The sequence below is a fragment of the Cupressus sempervirens genome, chromosome 4 (genome assembly GCF_028749045.1).
Source record: "Cupressus sempervirens isolate cs-2001-9-10 chromosome 4, ASM2874904v1, whole genome shotgun sequence".
In the NCBI taxonomy this organism is placed as follows: Eukaryota; Viridiplantae; Streptophyta; class Pinopsida; order Cupressales; family Cupressaceae; genus Cupressus; species Cupressus sempervirens.
Genome location: NC_143121.1, coordinates 767312066 through 767328831, shown reverse-complemented (window position 1 = coordinate 767328831; position 16766 = coordinate 767312066). Strand labels below are relative to the sequence as shown.

General features: G+C 32.3%; 1 pseudogene; it reads right to left on the bottom strand.

Moving 5' to 3' along the window:
- LOC149563631 (protein DMR6-LIKE OXYGENASE 2-like) lies at positions 1-1824 on the bottom strand (annotated as a pseudogene).
- Positions 1825-16766: the final 14942 nt, after the last annotated feature.

Here is a 16766-nt window from a genome sequence, read left to right as displayed (position 1 = left end):
TTATTGCATGCTACCATTTTCTGTCGGTAAACACACATTTGTAGAGTCAACAGTAAAGAAATCTAAGCACGTATTTCCTTCAAGAGCTTTACTCCAGAACTTCTGGTAATATTCCTCATATGTAAACTTTCCATATTGGGCAGGGTTATCACTGGTCACTAACGATGGAGCAGGAGAAATCACTCCATCAGGCGATGGGCAGTAAAATGTCGGTATTGAGAACCTTGCTCAAGCCGCATTCACTACTGCCCGATGAATCGCACTTTTGTATATTCAATTGCTCAATACCTGCCAAAAAATAAAGAGTTGGGTATTGAAAAATTCAGTTGGACACTAAAATTAAAACCCTAATATACAACAGACTGCTCTCATTTTGTGATGTAAGTAGTATTCAACCTGCAATTGGTCTCCAATGTTGATGACAAAGGCGTTGGGTATGGGTTGCACTTACACCATTGCCCATTCTTGAGGACTTGAAGGCCTGAAACATCACCTTGAAGAAGAATTGTAAGACCATTGGGATTTGAATGAGCCGATAAGCCAAATGTAAGCTCAGGATTAGGGCACCGTGGATAATAATTGATAGCCATATGTTGAGCCTGCTTTCCAAGAGCTTTCTCAACAAAATCTTGTTCCAGTCCAAGGCTCTCAGAAATGGCAGATAGCAAGTGTAAAACTAGAGCTCTCACCTCTGTGCAATATTTTCCAACAGCCTCCCTGCATGAACATATAAATCATAGCTATATTAATCCAAAACGTTTAGGACATAGTGAGAAGGAAATGATGGAGAATTGTAATAAAAATGTACCTCTAAGAAGGGGGGTCTAATGGCCAAGTGTCCACATATTTCTCTAAAGGATAACAATGGTGTCTCAAGAATTCTCTCCAATTGTAGACTTTCTCTTTCTCAATGTCAACGCTTGTTGACAAGCGTATAACACTAGAAGGGTCTACAGAATAGAACTTCTCTCTTTTTTCAATGGGCATGCTGAAAAATTCTCTCGCAACTTCCAACATTTTGTTAATTACTTCCTCAGAGACACCATAATTAACAACCTGAACAAGTAGAAAAATGTGTGAGTTCAAATTAATAGAATACAAATTGAAGAAAGTACTCGCTATATAAATACCATTTATTAAATTGTGATGACTGAAAACTTTAATTAAACCATACACAACGAAATCTAAAAACATTAAAGAGAGCATAGACAATGTAATCTAGAAACAACTTTAAGAAAATGTAGGAACCCAAACAATTACAATCTAAAATTGCACCTGAATAAAACCATCTTGCTGACAAGCAGTTCTAATTCTTTCAATGAGCAAATGCCTGTTGGGGCCCTTAAGATGAGCTAAATCTAGTACTGAAATGTTCTCTAAAGAAGCAACTTGATTTAGTTGTGGCCTCTCTGTGGGAGGTCTGATATAATCCTTTGAAATTTGATGACAAGGATTAATATCAGAAAACATGACTGACCGACTTTTGCAACTGTTTCTCCCCTCTCTCAATATCACTTCTCCTGCTAACAACTGCTTTGCTGTATCCTTTTAGCAAGCAATGCTTTTTGTTAGATGTGTAAACTTGCATAGATTGGGATGTAACCCTGTAACCCTCGTCTTCATAAGTCTTTACTTAAGAAACGTATTCTTATGAGGCCGTTTTCATAGTACTTTTACAAGACGAGTTGTAAACGTGTAGGTGTTCGCCGACTACAAAATAAATATCATTCAATACAAACACAATTTTGCGCGGACGTCAGCAGTTTGATGATGCCATGACACAGGCTGCCTGACGTCATCAAAGTCGGTCCTATCAGTTTTCATCATGCCGCTTCCGCTCGTCTTTATCACTCAAATTTAATTACAAATCTTTATTTTTTGGTTTAAACAATTGTTTAATTATGTTTTTGTGTTTGGATTTAATTATTAAATATAAAAAATTGTATCAATGTTTCAAATAATATTTATAATCTATTAGTAAGATGAAAGCACTAAAAATTAAAAGATATGTAATTGTTGTTGTTATTTGAAAGTGATGTATATATTATTAATAAAGCTATATAAAATTAATCAACATTCTTATAATTTTGTTAGATAATCTTCATTTGTCCTAAATTTAATTCATATTGAATTAAACATTGAAGGAATTTTAGAGAAAAAAATTATAAAATTAGTTCAAAATGTATATTCAAAGAAAATGGCAACAAAGAAGATGCCATGGACATAGACACATATGAAAATATTATTTTTACAATATAAGAAATCATTTTCAAATCATTTTTTTTTTTCATGACATGGCTTACACTATTCACGTCCCGATGCCTAATATTAATATAATAATTGTTTTACTAATAAGCAATAATAACCAAAGCTTAATAATATAATATTTAATAATAATATATGATAAAATAGTAATAATAATGATGTAATATAACACAATCTTTAAAGTATATAACACAATTTAATGTATAATAATAATTGTTTGTAATTGAATCTTAGGTAAACTACAATCCTTATAAAATTAAATATATATATAATAATTATTACAATATAATATAGTTATTCCTAAATGCAGCCTTGAAAATAAAATTAAAATATAATCTTTAATCTACATGAACAATTTTTTCTTTTTTTACAAATGACATAGTATAAAATGAAAACAACGAAATTAAAATAGTATGATTGATTAATTAGATCTATTAGATTTCCATGATCCATGTAAATAAGATTTTACTTTCTGGATTTGATTGTGTAGAGTTTATTTACCATCAATGTTTCGGATGATACTACATGATCCATCATCAAGATGCAACAGAACAAGAAGAACAAAAGGTGGATCCATCATGATCATACTACATGATCCATCTTTGACATTAAGGTCAATTTGTCTATTAGTAAGTTACACTTAGCAAATATACAGTTGATACCCAGCTTCAGAGCTTTAGAACCTATGTGTAGTTCATGTCAAGTGTACCAGTGTCTATCAAGTTGTTTAGTGCAAGTGATGAAAACATAGTGTTGACCAAGCTATTTAGTTATAATCATGATCTCTAGTGTTTACCGAGCTCGTAGTGTTAGCAATGTGAATCTAGTGTTGACCAAGCCATGGAGTGTCAACCAAGTGATTTAGTATATGCCAAGTTTCACAGTATTCACCAAGTCACACAATGCATCCATCATCAAGTTTAATCATGCAACAACAAGGTATTTCTACTATTAGTGTCATGTCTACATATCTTTCTAGCCTCAAACTTTCTACTATTATTTCTATTTTGCATGTATCTATAACTATACAATGATAGTTGAGAATAAGTCTCAATGAAGTACTAAATTTCTAGATAAGAATAAGGGTAAAGAAGAAGAAATTTATGTAGATGTGGATATAGTTATTCCAAATTGGGATATCTCTACACTCACTCCTAATCAAATGAATACCCTAGGAGAATTATTGCAAAAGAGAGCTAAGCAACATAAGCTTAGAGAAGAGAAAAGAAAGAAAACCCAAGTCCTTGAAGATATAAAGAAAATATTTGTAAATGCATTGAGTATTGAGATTGATTGTATCAACAACCTATTTTGGACCAGTTAATAGAAGTCATCCAAAAATTCAATGAAGACTTGAATGGACAGGATAAGTTGCTACAAAAAGCAGAAACAAAGTTTAAGAATAAGGTATTGGAACAAGCGACATAGAAAATTATAATAAACCAAGTAAAATTTTCTACTATTCTTGTTTCATTGGAGACATATATAAATAATGTCGCTTCAATATTTGTTAAGTTGTGAGATACATCTACCTTCACACAAGGAATTAAAGATAAATTATCAAAGAAAGATGAAGACGCGAAGGCAAGTGCATACCCATAGTCACTTGACCCAAGCTACAACTCTTTTCATTATTCATAGATTAGATTTTTGACAAATTTGCACGCAAAATTATTAATGGAAGAAGCCAAGATCAGGGCCATACTTGTAGAAATCCAAGGCGTGATTCTCCCAAACATGGATGCATTGCAAACACACATTGCACATGCTAAGACACTCATCCATGATAATAAATTCTCCATAGCTGATCACATGATGGAGTTATCAAGAGAAGTTCAGATTGCATTGCATGCAAATAAGATGTTATAGGAAAATTGGCACAAGACAATGGCATTAATCTTGAAGCTACACTCTAAATTCTTATCACATTTTGGTATTAGCATACAATATACACTATTGGCATTTATTTTTAAAGGGGGGAGAAGTATAGATGAATATATATGTATGTATGTATGTATAAAGAGGAGAAGTATATGTAAAGACATGTAAAGAATATATGTATGGGGGAGCAATACTGTAGATATATAAGGTTTATGTATGGGGAAATAGTATAGTATTATATAGATAAATGAATAGATAAGCAGAAAAATATCTTTTATAAAAGAAATTTTGAAAAATCTAAAAAATAAAGTATGTTACTAAGTTGTAGACATAGAATGGTGATAAAAGAATGCTTTGACATGTAATTTTGAGTATTTAGTTTTTGGGATGATAAGTGTTTTTACTACTAGTGCCAAAGGGGTAGATTGTTGACATTAAGGTCATTTGTCTATTAATGACTCACACTTAGCCAATATATAGTTGCTACCAAGTTTCTCAGTTGCTATCGAGCTTTATAACCTATGTACAGTTCATGCCAAGTGTAGCAATGTCTATCAAGTTGTTCAGTACAAGTGATGGAAACTTTAGTGTTAATCAAGATCCACAGTGTCAACTGAGTTACATAGTGTTAACCAAGTCATTTAGTGTTAACCATGATCTCCAGTGTCTACCAAGCTTGCATTTTTAGAAACATAAATCTAATGTTGACCGAGCCATGAAGTGTCAACTGAGTGATTCAATATATGTTGAGTTTTGTAGCATTCTTTGAGTCACACAATGCTGACTAAGTTCAAGCTATTGGAAGTGATCGGTATGAATCAAGCCTCTTCATCAATCGAGTGCTAGATGATGCCAAGTGTTGACAATGGTTTATGAGTATGAAAACATCACCAAGTTTGCCTCCAGAATTCAAGTTATAGTAGTCAGACTAACTTTGTGCATTTTGGTGAAACTTGTATTGTAACCGACTTCAGTAAGTTATGATTTGGATTGGTATATATGTAAATCATTGTATCATATCCAAATAAGTGTATCGCATGATCAAAGAATAATAAAAAGTGAAAATTAATAAGGCTACAAAAAGTATAAGGGACAACATAGATTTATCTATCACAACAAGGTGATCATTACAATTCAAGGAATCTCAACCAAAAAATTAGACTTGTAGATCAGAGATTAGCCATTGGTTCATCCTAACAGTTGTATCAGTTAAATCCTTTAACTAGGTAGACTTAACATTCTTATGTCAAATCTCTTTACAGAGTAAATACTATATTTTATATTTTGTAAATCCTTTCACAAGGTGGACCTCATAGTCCTTATTACTCCTAACAAGGCATATCATCAAAAGTGGTCAATTGTAAGCCTTAATAGCCCAACTTTATACTGCAATACTAAAGCTGGTGGGTATCATCCCCACCCTAGTTTTATTTTCTATTTGGAAGGTTATTGGGTCTCCATATCTTGTGTCTAATTTCTATGAATGTTTATTTTCTTTCATTCCTTCATGCATGTAATTAGATCAGAATATTATATGAAGGATTAATTGGTGAAATAAGATTAACTTCTATTAGTTTGTGATTCACTCCTCCCCTCTCAATAACCTTGCCTACCTCATATTTCCAACACCATCATTAGGATGATCTTTTGTTCTTCTTATTATCTTCCATCCTGATCATGGACCATGTAGTATGATCCAAAACATTAAGGGTAAAATTCTCTACACAATCAAATCTAGAAAGTAAAATCTCATTATTGATTAAATAATAAAAGTCTAATATAGTTGACTTGCAATGATTGTAAAATCTCAATTTGGATATATGGGTATATTATGTTCAATGATAGGGAATTCATTATGATCTTGATGAGTTCATTTTGGGATGGAAATCTAGTGCTTCATATGTTTTATGAGTTCTCAAAACAGGTAATTGAAAATATTACAAGATTGTGTAGCATGGGCAATTTACATAGAAAGAGGGCAATCAAGTTCAAGGAAGTTGAGGAGATAACTAGTATTAATTATGATCAATGTGTAATTTTGATAAGTACACTTGAGGATTTGGTAGTGAGGTATGTGGCACAAAATTTCTAACAAAATTTAATTTCTTAATCATGATGCTGCCACTTTGACTCTAGCATATTATATTTATTATTTATTATAAAATGGATAGAGAAGGATTTCAATTTGATGTGTTTAAGATATTTTTGAAAAATAATCTTGCGAATCTCAATTTTTGTGTAGGCTATTGTTATAGATTTTGGTTTGGGCCTTTGGTTATATGCTTAGTATTATAATTCTTAAGCTCTATATTAGGTAGAGAAAACATGGAGTGGAAAAATGACATCCCTTTCAATAAGAGAATTTAAAGGTACATAGGTATTTTGAGGAGTAGTGCACAAGCTTCCAAACCATATAAATACTTCATTAGAGGAGAATGCTTGTTATGGTTTTTTTGTTTCAAGAGTTGTGCTAACGAGTCATATAAATGAGGTTTCCTCATTTAATAATAATTTTTTTTAATGTTTTTAGTGTTTTTAACCTTTGAAAACCTAAGATAGGAAAAACTAGTGTCAAAACAAAAGAGGTTGTTATTATACCAGAGGATGAAAAAGAAGATCAACTTTGAAGGAAATAGAAGAAAAGGAAGAGGAAGACAAATTTGAGAAAATTATGGTTTTTTCATTAGAATCTAACTTTGTGGATTTTGATATATTTTACTGTAAGTTGTTAGAAGGTGATGTCCTTGAAAGAGGTTGTGAATTATCATATGATTGATCTACAATGAGAAAAAAGAAAGATAGAGGAATGGTTGACTAATCAATCAATTAGTAGCAAGATCATTATTTCTAGTGTGTCTAGTGTGACACCTATTGAGTAGGTTAGACAAAATAATAGAAGATTGTTCCAACATGGAGCTAATTGTACAAGCATGAATGAATCCATTGGGAAAAATTATACTAATGCTAAATAAAACTGATGGACAAGATAATGAGTGAGATGAAGGAATACTTAAAATAAATTATGGATATGTATTACCATTATCCTATTAGTAAATTTTCATGATTCATTGATTGAACACAAATGGATTTTTTTCTACTATTTATTGGTTTCTATGTTTTATACTTTTATTAGGTATCTTTGCTAATTAGACATCTAATAGTTCATTAGATTATTTCTGTATATATCCAAAGTGAAAGATCTGAGATAAAAGACAAAATACATGGTTGCAAAGATGTGAACCTCAATCGGTATATTATGCTAGGTTTATAAAAATGGATATTGAAATTGGGTAGAGCCACTTTCAGAGCTTTTCTCATGCTAATTGACTATTAAAGTAAGGATTAATATTTTATTTTTTTCAAAAAATGTTTATGTAAACGAGTCACATATTCCTATGGAGGTTAGATCCAACATATACCTATTTGAGCATTTTATTTGAATAAAGTAGAAGTTCTCTAAGGAAAATATTTTTCAACATTTATGTGATTTAGGTTACATCCATCTTCCATATCCATCATATTATTTGTGGGGTTTTCAATCCACCCATTAGGTTTGGTAAAAGTCTTGAAAGAATTGGCTTGGATAAGGTCCTAGCTTACACTATTTTCTCACAAGATGGGAACACTACCATTGCGCCAAGATAAAAAGAAAAATCATTGGGCCATAACTAAAGGAGGAGATGGAAGGATACCAAAGAAACAAAATGATAGAGAAATTTATGATGGTATAGATGCTAAACATTGAAGCAATGACCTTGGGTGGTTGATAGTGTAACACCTAAGAAAAAGCATTTTTATCATATACCCACTTTTGATAAGGAAGTGAATTGTCCCACTAGGCATGCTAGTAAAAGAAATAATGTTGATGAAAAAAATTAAATTCAAATAAGGTAGTAACATCTTATAAGAATATCACTAATTGGGGGACTTATTTTCCACACTATAAACAACCTCTGGGATTTTAAGAGGTGGCTCTCTATTTACTTGTTCATTTTAGCTAAGGAATGGGGAAGGAATAGAAATTTATATTATATTTTTGTAAGGGTGATCGACTATGATGATAGAGTTGATCATATTACTCATATTAAGGATAAGAGAAACATTGTACAAATATGAAAAAAAAAATCTATTCATTACTATATATAACTCCAAAGTCGTTAATAAAGACACAAACAATGACAAGGAGATTTTTTCTTGATTATATAGTCCTAGAGATTAAATAAAATCAAAACCTAGTTTCCCACTAATAAAATCAAGCAATAAATGCATCCATCACCACTAAACCACTAGACTCTTTCTCGAACAGGCTTATTGACAAGTTCAATAAGAAACTAGCAGGTTCGAAAGGAACCACTCTCAGCCAAGCTGGTAAATGTTTTCTGGTGAAGTCCACTCTTCAGAATCTTCCAACATATGCCTTGAGTCTATTTGGGTTTTTGATCAAATATGTTGAGAAAATGGAAAAGATCTAGAGAGATTTTCTATTTTTCGGTTGAGAGGAACATAAAAGATGCCCTATAGTGCCCTAGGATAATGTATCTTTTTCCAAGTGTTATGGAGGTTTGGCAATAAGAAAAATTAGGCATCTCAATAATGCTCTTCAAGATAAGTAGATTTGGTGCATATTTAACAGTAATAGAGAATGGAGAGATATTTTGGTCGAGAAGTATATTAGGAGGCCTTCTCTAATATATTTTATCAATGATTTTGACATCTCAAATGGATTGATTATATGGAATGGGATCTTATAGGCAAGAACCCTAGCTAATTCTAAGGCCAAATGGAAAGTGGGAAATGGAGAGAACATCCTCTTATGGCATGATAATTGGTTGATTCAGAGCCCTCTTGTTAATAACCCCACATATGGTAATTGAGTCAATACCTATATAAGGCTATTCAGAATGAAGGTAAGAGACTATAGAATGGGCTAGGGATTGAGAGACCTATCTTTGATTTCAAATGATATCATGCCAATAATGGTGATGTTGAATCCTTTGATTTTGAATAATAATAAGAATGAATTGATATGAGAAGGTAATCCAAGTGGATACTACTTAGTGGCCTTGGGATACAACTCCCTTTGGATCCTGAAGGAGAAACCTCTTTGGGCTAAGGCCTGGCTACCTGGCCTTACCCAAAAATTAATATTTTCTTCTAGCTAATGCTTCAAGATAAAATTCTTACTCTATAAAACTTGGCAAAAAGAGGTCAGTATATCCCTAACGGATGTATTCTTTGCAAGCATCACTTGGAGATGGTTAATCATATCTTCATCGATTGTCCTTATTCCATGGAGGTCTAGGAATATCTCACCAAGAACAATGTGTTCAATTGATGTAAGCCAAGAAATATTTTGGACTTCTTTTGTTAGTGGGGTAGCATGTACAAAGGCAAAAATTCACATAGTATAAGCATATGGAATTTGCACGACTTCTATTGGGGAGTATGGAAGGAGAGAAAGAATCAATTTTTTAGAGATAGGGAGGCTCCTGCTAATGTGCTTGTGGATAAAATCAACAACAATATGAGAGAAAATTTCCTTATTAGTAAGGGTGGAGATCTTGATGAATGGGGTAATAGTAAGGAAAGGGAAAAGGACAAGAGAATGAAAAGATAGGGGGTGAAGTGGAGACTCCCCCCTGAAGGTTGGCACAAAGCCAACTTGTATTAAGAAGCTAAAGGAAACCCGAGTCCTTCGAGATGTGGGGGCATCATACAAAATAATTATAGTGCAGTTATAGTTGCTCTCACCTACCCCTTGGGAATCTATACAAATCATTATGTTGAATCCAGTGCTGCTTTCCATATTGCTAAAATGTTACTGGAATTGGGAGTCAAAAACTTATGGCTGGATGGGGACTCAAACAATATCATTAGATGCATAAAAGGTGATCTCCAACCTACCTAGACCATTGCAAACATAGTGGAATAAATCCATATTACCCTTGGAAAATTTGAGAATGTACATGTCAGCCATGAGTATAGGGAATCCAACTCGGTGGTTGATTGGTTTGCCAATGAGGAAGTCAAGAAAGAAATGGTGACAATTTGGACCACCAGAGGAGTATTCTGCTAGTTGCAAAAGGCTTAATTAATTAGGATAGGATCTAAGGAGGTAAGGGTGAAATATCAAGTTAATTATGGAAAATAATGCAAGTATCTGAAACAACCAATACATTTATTGAAAATATAGGAGGAACTAGAAGATGACGCATTCAGTGTCTAATCGCTATGCTTTAAGGGTAGCTTATTTTCTTTTCCAATTCTCTATAATTGAAAGAAAAGGTATTTTTTGACAAAGCAAATAGAGGACAAAGAAAGGTGAAGAATTGTTTGTGTTTATGTGAAAGGCTATTACTTAGCTTACCAAGATGGTGGGACAAAAAAGCAAAAGGGAACCAGTTGGAGAGGTGGAGAAATGGAAATAGAGAACCAAGGTCTAGGAGAAACTTGAAAAGGGTGGCACCACCAACTACATTGCCAAGCTTCATGGGTATGACTTAGTGATTACCAATCTCATGGTAAATTCTTGGAAGGATGTTAGGGTTAAGAATGATGGGGTGCTACATCATGTCAATGTGGGGGTCATTGCCCATGTCACTAAAATTCCTAATGAGGGTTTTAAGTTCTAGAGAGACAAAAAAGTTTCTACAAATGCAATGAAGGATTGTGCCAAGAACATAGAAGAGAAGAAGGAGCTAGTGAAGAGTGAGACTTACTATGAGATGGACCTGATCAAGAAGCTCTAGAGGTATGTGTTGAGGGTCATCATTGAGTTTATTTCTTTGGATATAAGGTTTGATATGGTTAGAACCCATCATTTTTTTTTTCTTAATCATTTCCATTATGGAGCTAAGGTTTCTTTTCTTTTTTACCTATATTCTTCCATGAAAAAGAATATTTTGGGGTCTAAGAAAAAACCTAGTGCTAACCCTGCCCTGCACGAGGGTTTACTTATTTTTCTCTTTGAACATTTTAAAGCTCAATCCAGGAGTAAACCCATGCCTCATGATGTGGTTGCTTTTGAGGAGATGGGGAGCTCCAATGTCTCCTCAAACATGGAGGAAATCCTGAGCTTAAGCTCGAAGGATGAGGAATAATATCATTCATTGGGGAAGAAGAGAAAGGGGAGAGACAAGGAAACTCCCACTCCTAGTAAAGTTCCTTGTAGGAAAAGCCCTAGGGACCATGTTCCAAAAATTACTAGTTAGGGGGAAGAAGAGTACAATGAAGAAGGAGAAGACATGGACATAGATAAGGCGAATAAGGGGGTGGATGTTGAGACTAGAGAGGAGTTGGCTAGTAACCCCAAAAAGAACTAGATGAGGAATAAAGAGAAGGACATGCCACTGGAGGGGCAAAATGATATGGGGCCAGAGATCTTTGTGCTCCCTCCCCTTCCCATTCCCCCATAGGAGCAATAAAAGTAGAAAATGGATGAGGGAAACATAAGAGGTGATGTTGTAATAAAAGATAGGCTTATGGTTTGGAAAAAATTCAATGCCAAAACCTCTAAAATGGGGATTGTCAAAGAACTTATGAACCCCCAAATCCTTGAAGAAAAAGAGGGCAAGATCTAATTGGAAGAACTAATAGAACTAGTGCTAATGGTCATCACTAACAATGCGAGGGAGGTTGGTATGAATTTTTTGAACATTGCAAAAAACAACATGATCGATAACATTCGATCTATAAAATGGCCTTTTCATGAACTAGAGGAGGTAAAAGAAATAATGGGACAGATGGAAAGCAAGGGAAGAAGAATGAGCAAGGGAATCTGATAGACCAATAGGATCGATTCAAGATGATTGAAAAAAGGATTAGAAACATGGAGAAGTTCAACCACAACATGGCTAGCCAAATGCTCATTGTTTTGAATTCTCTTAGTGAAAACATTGTAAGTCTTAGTGGAAAGCTGAAAGCCAAGGGTTTTATAGTAGAGAAGGATGGGAAGGGCAATGATGAAGAAAGGATGGAAGAGGACACCATAATGGGCATAACCCAAAGCCACATGGATCGGAGCTGTGAGAAGAACCAAGAACTCTTGGTCGTGGGGATTCACATAGCCCATGAAGTGGTAGAGACCATTCGGTACCTTGAAAGGAAGGTGGGGGAGTAAATGAAGAATTTTAAAGCACCATCGTTGGCCTTTGTTGTCTCTATTGGTTTCTTTCTTTTTAGCTTTTTGCCTATCTTTCATTTTGGCCTTTCGGTTGGCTATCCTTCTATTGCTGGGAATTTTTTGTTAACATGTAGCTCATTTCTATGTAAGAACTTTTGGGTTTCAGGATCCCTATAAAACATATTTTTCTTAATCAAAAACACTAAAAAAAGATAGCCTTTAAGGAATCTCAACTATGTATACATAGGTCAATCAATTAAAGAAAATCCAAAAACTAATGATCATCACAAAAATAATCTTTACTTAAAAGGATGGAGAACGAAGTAGTTTTCTTGGGTCCTTAAAGAACAATAGTTGATTCCATGAAAGTAATTTTTTATTAGGAAACTCTTGGTATAATCAATGATGAGAATCAAAGGAGGATGGGAATAATGACCAATAAAGATGAAAATGGAGACATACATTAAGACTTTGGATTATTCTTTAGAAGCCAAGAAAGAAACACAAAGGAGGAGTGCCATCATGAGCATCCTAACTGATAGTGACATTTGAAAAAAGTGAAATAAAAATGGCCAATTTTAGTTTCATGCACTCTAATTAAAGAAAGTAAATAAGTTAGAACTTCTAATATATATTAAATCCTTTCAACGTATTTTTAAGAACACTTTATATTTGCAAAATAAAATTTAATAATTATAAATAATTTTTTAATTGATAATAGTTTATTGCTAATATTTTATTTATTTAGAAAAATTTAATAAAAAAATTGTTTCTTTTTCAAAGTGCAGACACTAGGAAAAAAAGAACGCAGAAGAAAACTCCTTGTTTATTATAGGAGATAAACTATTTATTATAATTATTCAATAATATATGAGTTTATTCTCATGTTTATTGATAGCATAAAAAATCAAATTTAAATAATTATTTCATTATAAACAATGTAATTATTCGAGAAAAAACCATTCTATATTTTTTTACACCACTAATTACATGTTCAAAGTAGTACCACATAGTCAACTCTCATATTATAATTAACTTGTCTTTACACCAAGTACCTCCATTACATACCAAAATATATAGAAATATTGGTCATACTATGTGTATTTATAAGTAATTGATTATCAAAGTAGAGGTAATTGAGTCTTAAAATAATTATGAGTTTTCCTTCTAAATAAATTGTTATAAACTTGGTACCTATGCTAATTTATCCCACTTTATATATGCCAATGAGAAATGCCAAATACATTTCTCATAGGAACATACTTTATACACTCCAATATGAAAGAATACAATTTCTCTAATAATTTAAATATATGACTCTACAATTTGGGTATGTTTCAAGATATACAACTATTAACTATTAAAATCTCAAGGCTCCAAGAGTACACCTTCAAATTTGAGTTATAGGTTGACTTATTTGGACCTATACTAGGTATATATTAACATTTTCAGCCTATACAACAGTATGCTAAAATTTGGATGTTATGTTTTTTCTATGTTTCTAGTTCTACAACTTGCAAATCCAAATCCATATCTTACTCACTCCCGCACAAAAAAATAAGGGGAAATTATAGGGGAGAAGAGGATTCATTTGTTCAAGCACCTATATAGGAATTACCCTTGAAATGCAATAAATAAAATGAAAGATATTTTCATGTAGTAGAGATTAGATATAAATGATGAAGTGTATCATCCCATGTGGATGCAATTATACTTAGCATGTGATCATTTATGTTTATTTAATAGTTTAACTTAATAAAAAAGCTAAAAGAAAATAATATGTGATAAAAACTCAAGACTATATCTTCTAATTCACCTCAATATTGAATTGAAGAAGAAGAAGGATAAGACTTGGATGAATGTAGATCTCCACCCTTGACAAGAAACTGATTTGCCTCATATGGATAAAGAAGCTAGATCTATAGAAGGAAATATTTGATTTCTTCATGGATAATTTCTTTCAATGAATGTTTTCCCTCTTTAAATTACAAAAATTGTATTCCAATTGATTGCTTGAGAGTGGATTTTTTGCAGTTAATGGATGGATATGAAAATAAAGGGAAGAAGTCTCCTTCTATAGTGATCTCATAGTCAAAATTTATGAATCCCAAAAAAACTTGATAGGAAAAATAAATACCATTACATTGGGCACAAAAAATCACTCAAAATTTGACCACCAAGGTATAAGTTAACTTGATTCAACCTATACACCAAAGACCTTTTAAGTCCTTAAAATTTAGTCCACAAAAGATATGATGCTAAGAGATTTTGATTTTTAGTTAATTGTGATGATTGATATTAATTTATAGGTCAAATGAGGCTTTGGAGGGAAATGATTAATGTGACTTGGTGAATAAATAAATAAAATATTAATAGAAATTAAAGTCAACTAAGAGTTTTGAGAAAAGCTAGAGAAAGAGCATGACCTTGATTTTAATTAAATATGCAACTAAGTGGAATTTGAGATCCCAATATAAGAAAAACACTAAAGTGGGTTTAAAATGGTCCCAAAATGAGCAAAAAGTAAGTGCCTACTTTTTAGTATCATAGTCTATGAAATTCTATTAGAACCAAATATCACAACTTCCTTAAATATGTGCCAAGACGTGTTATTAGTTTTATTCCTTCTTATTCTCAACCGATAATAATATCTTTATCTCTAATTATTTATTTTATTATAACCCAATTTTTTTATGAGAAAAAATGACTTTGTGTATCATACCTTTAAGAATATGATTGTCAAACAATAATCCAATATTATCTTAAAATGGACATATAATTTTATGTTGTACCTACTTTGGACTATATAATTTTGTAGCATTTTTAATTGTGCAAATTTGATAAGGGTTTCCAACTCAACACTCTCCTAGAAGTTATTTTAGTGTATCACAATTTATTATTCATTATAGAACATTGAAATGTATTTTATCAATAATTAATTAAGATAATAGGATTCCTCTCCAAATGTAAATCTCATTATATCATAGTTTGGTCCTTTGTTTACATAGTCCATAAGTTCATTTCATCCAGTGAGTTTGTTATATATCCTGCCTCATTTAAAATTATATGGAACCTTTCTTGCATCAACATATCTCACGTAAATGGGTATTTGGCATCTAGATCCTATTATTTTGTATCCCTCAAATTGTGGGAAAATTTAATTAGGACTTATTTGCCCAAAATTATATAGAACCTTGATTTTTCTCCAAAATTTGAGGATGACATTATGATGTTATTAAGTTTTTTGACAATATCTTGGATGTGAAAATATGCTAACCTAAATTTTATTTTAAGTAATTTTAATATAGAAAACCACATATAAGGAAGAAACCTTCCTAGTTTGTGATATACAAAAATTAGAAAATCAAGCTCTACAAAGATAGGATATCCATATAAAGTGAAGATATACAAATTAGATGATAAATATTCAATATATATGCACCATTTTCTATATTTTGTTCCTTATTGGAAATTTATACTCAGTCATGTTGGAAATAAGCCACACCTAGACTAAAAGTGGACATGAAAGGCAAGTAGTTTATTTGGTAAAATACTTTGACAAAAAATAGAAAGTCTTGGATTTGAGTAAATTTCTAATTTGAATGAGCTGCAACTTGACCAAGTGGAATTAGATGCATCCTAGAGACTACACACACTAATACTATGTCTTAGCAGTGTTGGAAAGAATCTATTCCAAGACCAAAGATGGGTTATCCAAGAGGGGCTAGTAACTCACTTTTTTATTATAAAAAAATAGGATTTTAATAGAGGATCTAAAACCACAAAAAGAATACAATAAAATTAAATTTAGAAGTCCCAAAATGAAATAGTGTTCTAACTAACAGACACACCCACAACCACATCTAGCAAAACTTGGCTAAAGCCAACACTTAAATGAGCATGAACTAAGAAAAAATAGTCTAAAGTTAGAGAAAAAACCAAAATGAAAGAGACAATATTAAAGTAAAAGAAGCTAGAATAATTCTTCCACCTTATCTTTTATCTCTTGTTCAATACTTTTGATCTTCTCTCTAACCTCTTTGATATATTTTCTGTCAAATTTGGGTCTCTTTCTTCTGCTTCTTCTTAGTAATGAATCACAAAGTTTTTTTGCAATGATAGCATCCACATCTTGCTTCTCAACTTCCTTTAGGTCAAGAAATTGCTTCACCTCCTTATCATACCCTGAGATACTCAACACCCTATTCATAGACTCTATAGAAGCTCCAAGAAAACTTTGGCACCTATTCAACACATCTCTTGTCATGTTTCTATTTTATCAAATTTTCTCTTCATTTCTTTGATCACCTTTCAATTCCCCTTCTACTCTACCTCCTCCTTCTAACCATTCTCTTCATCTTTATGTTGCATCTCCTTAATTTTCCCTTTAAGTGCTCTATATTTAAAATTCAATATTTTTGATGGATTGAAATATACATTTACCCAATCTAAGCAAGGAGAGGCAAAATTCTTTTCTAATTTGTAAAACACGATGAGG